This window comes from Diachasma alloeum, unplaced genomic scaffold (genome assembly GCF_001412515.2).
Source record: "Diachasma alloeum isolate Michigan unplaced genomic scaffold, Dall2.0 Dall_scaffold_00179, whole genome shotgun sequence".
In the NCBI taxonomy this organism is placed as follows: domain Eukaryota; kingdom Metazoa; phylum Arthropoda; class Insecta; order Hymenoptera; family Braconidae; genus Diachasma; species Diachasma alloeum.
In genome coordinates, this window is record NW_021680345.1 from 3,766,531 (window position 1) to 3,772,337 (window position 5,807).

The window sequence follows — 5,807 nt, forward strand, 5'->3', positions numbered from 1 at the left end:
CTCTCACGGAGATTGGAAATGCAGAATAATTGGATTTTCCATGTTAGATTATCATTGATACTTCAATGTCATCCAGAATTTTCAAATTCACTGCGGAAATTGAACATCCAACTGAATTTTCAGTGAATTGAAATTTCAGGGAAATTGTCACTTGAATTTTCAAGTTATTTCATAATTTTCATTGTCATGTGGATTTTAAAATAGTAATTCCATTGAATTCTCCAGAATTCAATTGATCTTTTAATAACAAAATACATGAAAATTTCGTGTGAATGAGTGATTGTTACGTAAAAAATCTTGAAATGTTAGGAGCATCGCCAATCTTCCTAACTAAATTATTGGTTGATAGAGTATTTCAAAATTTAAATGTACAATTTTTTATTTTTTTAATTTTTTTATTCAGGCATGTATGACCTTTCGGCCTTTTACATATTTTAAATGTACAAATTAATGGTTACTTTAATATTCAAAATTTAAGATTTATCTTAAAAATCGACAAATTCACAATTTAACGGCAATTATGATTGATTGATATGCCTATCCCTGTGTCCTTCTATCAAATTGGTCAATTTCCCTCAAGTAAATCTGCTCCACTCCACCAAATATTCTCACATGGACCATACAGCTCTTCAGCAGAGCTGATGTTTTCTCTCACTGCACAAAGCCTCGGAATTTCCCACCCATCAAAGTAAACCGTTGCACCATAAAAAAAATTACCTCAAAAATCAAAATTTCGTAATTGACCAAATCCGTTACATTCCCGTGAACTGAAATTTCACAAATTTCACAGCCTCTATTTTCATCTCCAGCCTCTGCACAAGTGCAACCGACGAAGAAAACCCTGGAGAGAAGCCGGGTGAGTTGAAATGGCCGTACACGTACCTCTCCAGCAATTTTGTTATGTATTTTCTTGAGAGCGCCTTCTCCAACGGCTTTTCGTGGAATACTTGACCGCACCGGGGCAAGGGTTTTTGATACTCAACAGACCGCCGTGAGACGATGGACCCCATGGTGCGGTGCTATATGCACACCGCTCCGGGCCAAGTAGTTCAAGGAATGAAACACTTTTATATTCCCCTGAACATACGCGTTCCCGTGTAAAAATAAGGGCGGTTATAACCTGCGAGGGGGAGGTGCGGGCTCCCTCGAGGCCGCGCATTTTATTAACATTCTTGGGGTAAAACTCCATCCGTCCGACGTTTCTAATTAACCAAGTGCGACCGAGTTAATTCATTGACCCACGTGCACTTCCGTTTTACCGTGCAGAATTCCCTCTCACTCTCGCGCATTTTTTATCCATTTTTTTTATTCTAGTTCATTACCTCGGCGAAATCATCGCGGAACTGGCGGCCAGTATTTGGTTCATCAAACATTGGAGGGAGGGGGGGGGGGGNGGGGTAAAAAAATCACCCAGCAGGCAAATTAAAATTGACACGACTGTAATGAATTTTCCCTCCATTATCCCCTATTCACCAGTACCTAAATTAAATATCTGCCCGAAAATTCAATTAACCCAGATGTTATCCCTATTCACCCCGCCGACGCTATTGAGCATTTTCTATCAATTATAAAAAAAAATTAATCTCATCAATATTCATTCTCAACTTCCGGGCGGGTTCTTGGACAAATGAACTTTGTTAAAAATAACTGCGTCAATTTTACTAACGGTAAATCCCGGCGCTCATCCCGGAGGTGAAAATAAATTTAAACTTTGTTATAATTACGAAAAGAGGGTGTGGCAGGGGAGGGGGGGGGGGATGTTCTTCGTTTAACGATGAGAGATAACGACCCGAGAGCCCATTAAAAGTATTTTCCCTTGATTTTTTTGCGGGTTAAATTTCTGAGGTGATCGTTGTGCGTACGTAGAGAGAAATTTCTAGGAGTTTATGCTTTAATTTGGGGGATAGTGGGGTATATTTGCATTGATAGAAAATTATTGGCGAAATTTTGAGGGCAAAATTTTTTGGCTTTGTTTTTTGAACGAAAAATTTATATGAGATTTATGAATATTGTTGCAGAATTGAATGGTTCCGAATTCTTTATTTTTTATTCTCTTCCCTTTGTAAAATAAAAGAAAGTTAATTGTGATTCTCTAATGTTAGAGAATAAACAATCACGTTTGATCATGAACTTCAGCTTTCTTCATGATTGATTCTGAAAATTTAAGAATATTATATTTTCTAGTTTTAAAGAATTTCCGTGCATTCAGCCATTGACAATTGATAATAGTGTCCGTAAAAGTTGACAATATCCAAGAATATATCCACTCAAATTTCTCTGATTTCTATTCAAACTGATGGAATAATTGGACAAAAAAATTCAGTGATGAATTGGGAACCTACGATAAGTCAAATTAATTTAATTTAATTTTTAGTAAATTTTTAGAAAAAAATGTACTTATCCAAGTTTACCAATCCACGATAAAATTCCAAGAAGTGTACCAGAAATTTAAGTCGAAAATTTCTAACATTCTGGAATCCGATGAAACCCCGGACAGGTCAATTAAACCAAAAAATAAGCCAACTGAAACTAATTAAGCCAAAAAAACCGCGTAAATCACGAAAAAAAATGTTTTAAAATGTAACTATGATGCATGATAGCATCATCTAAGAAAAACGTTTCCTTGCGGGAAAAAAAATCGTCTTCCGGCTGGAAATTTTAGCTCAAAATTCCTTGCATTCCAGGCAAAAATGTCCAAAATGTGCATTTCACATCAGAATTATATTTTGACATTAGAGTATGCACACCAGGGATAATATTTCATTGAGAATCCCTCCTCACGTGTACATTCGGGTCGATCATTAGAGAGAGCTCGCCTAATTGCTGAATCCATATCAAATCAACCCTGCGAATGCCTCCGCCAGGATCATTAGATCCACAAATTTTCCACTCATTGAAGAAAACGCTCTTCCATGCGTTGGTTCTCCTGGTGATTCATTTGCGTTGGTCCGCGCAGTTTTAATTAATCGAGCACCCACTGGACGACGATTAAACCCACCTCCACCCCCGGAATTGTTGTAATTTTCCGACTGGGGGACGGGAAGGGGATTTCCCCAACGAAAACCGGCTTACACGTATTTCAGAATATGCGCGAATATACCGGTGGGCCCATTAATGGCGCTGGAAAATTATGCCCGAGTGGAGATTTCCCCGAGTTTAGTGGATGTTGTATAGCCCGGGAGCTCTCTCTCTCTCTCTCTCATGGGCGTCGCACGTTCTAATATAGCTGGGGCACGACTCTACGGCTTACGATATCCGGGCACGCATGAGGCGGAATATTAAGGACTGTTTATGAGGTTTAATGCCTTTTCTAGTAGTCCATGATTATTGTGGAGGAATTGCTCGAGGATTAGGGAATTATCATTAGCTGCGGGGCGAATCATTCTGGGTTTTTTGAGCGAGCGGGACGTTATCGAATTGACAATCTTTGATCTATTTTTAATTTACGAGTAGTGGAAAATATTTAACGTTTTAGCCCTTTCATGAAGAATATGTGAAGCATATTTCATACTTTTTTGAGAATATATTTTGATATTTTTCGTAAAATAATTCAAATATTTGATGATATATTGTTTATTTCATTTGGAAATTTTTATCATATTACAGTTCCGCTGAAATTTCAAGGCATTCTGTTCCGGGGGAAAATGTGAATTTTTCCCCGTATTTCTGTGATTATCTTTCTCAGTCGGATTTCAGCCAATCAGAGCGCAGTATTTGTCAAACAGTTTTATTTCGGAAACTATTAAACAAATTTCTGACGGAAATTCACTAGTATCTTCTCAAATGTTTCTCATGTTTCAACGCATTTCACGTTTAATATTCTGTATGGCAGATACACAAAAAAATGGGTTGTAAATGTACGGCTGTGTAAATGTGTCCGCATGCTGTTCACTGCACTCTGCTTGGCCGAAATCCGAGTGGAAAAATAATCCGTCAAATACCCTCGTGCTTCAAAATTAATCGGATATTTTTGAAGCACTAGTGGTATTACTACTGAAAATTTCACAGAAATCTCCAAAAATTTTACCTTAATAGCACTAGAATTTTTCATACCTGATGGATTGTAATGTTTTCCAGTACTCGTACTAGAATTTTTCTAGAAAATTTCTCTCCGTGCAGACTGCACCAATCACTTCTCAATTACAAAAAACCCGGCAATTAATTCCTAAGACCCCTCAATTGCCACCCTCAGAAAATTTTAAAAAGCTCGCACAATTGCTTCACGAAATTGGTCAGGTATGCACGGGACAATTATCATGTTTCTTTCATCATGATAATCCCCTCCCTCCCAATCACGGCAGGAGAGTGGTAAAATTAAATAGTATCGTTTTGCATTTTGGGCAATAAAAAGTAATGGTTAATAGTTAATGCAACGGAATGTACATGGAGGGGTAAAAGTAGCCGACACGCGTATACGGGTATGAGGGGCACACGCCGCTTAGCATCACAATCCGTGCAAATTGGTCCCCTCAATTTGAGCGAATTGCCGAGGACTCGTGGCTCCAGGCAGCGGCGGAGTGAAAGGAGGAGTGAAACGGGGGGTGGATCTACAACGTCGGGCGTCGTTTGCGCTCGTTTTCAATTCTCGTACAGCCAACTCTCGGGGCTTGTGCGCCCAGGGTTAATCCAAACCTACCACCTACCACTACTACTGGGTTATGTATAAATATGGAAATTCCATGGGCCGGAAAGGGGGAGTCGGGATTATACCGATGCGCGAAAATTCCGGGCGCACCGGGCGCCCCCCCCCCTCCGCCGCCGCCCCCATCACGGGATTTTCATTTTTCTCTCTCTCGGTAGCTCTCTTAATGGTTATGTCTTTTTTTTCGTACAACACGTTCCTAGAGAATTTTCTTCGCATTTTTCGACGGCGGCGAATGGCTCTTAGAATGTTTAGGGTGAAGGGGGAAGTGCCGTTTGAAGATGTGGGAAAATTGAAAATTCAAGGCGAGATAAATTATTCTGATTTCGGGCCAATTATATTAGAGTTGGCTTTAGAAATCGGTGTTGAAATTTTAAAAAAATTTTACATTTTTTGAAAAATTGTAATTGGATTCATTTGAGAGGAAGAGTTGGAAATATTTGTGGAGATTTCACCATTTTTTGGGTTAATAAGAGATTTGTGAGGGAGGTATCTAGAAAAAATTCAGAATTTTTGGAAGAAAGAACATTGATTTAATTTTAAAAAATCAATTCGACGCTTGAAATACATTTTTTTAATTGGAGTAAATTCATGATTCTATTTTATGAGGTATCAGCATTTAATGACGCATTCTAATTTAATTTATATCGAGAACACTTTTAGTTGAATAAACAAATCATAACGCGGGTGACGAAGGTCTGAAGGGTTATTTTAGGACCAAGTGAATTATTTTCTATCGTTCCTGATTAAAATCTATTTTTTAGGGGAACAAAATACAGAATTTTCGAGAGAAGTATCAATTTTCCTGCTGAATTATTTCTTCTATTATTATTAAAAATACATCACGAGTCATTAGTTCCACAGGTTAGATTAGATTCTCGATAAGATTCGTCATTTTTCCCATTAAAAAGATCAATTCGACACTTGAAATGTATTTTGTCATTTATCGCAATTTTCCTAATTTGATTATTTCATTGACCAATTAATTACTAATTCTAATTTAATTTAAACCGTAAATATTTTTAGAACTACTTCTGCTGAGATTTGAAGAAAATTTTGAGTTTTTTAAGAAATTCTAATTACATTGAAATGACTCTAATTAAACTAAATTGGGAGGAAAAATTTGAAACATTTGAAGCATTTGAAAAAAATCTTATAAATGTTA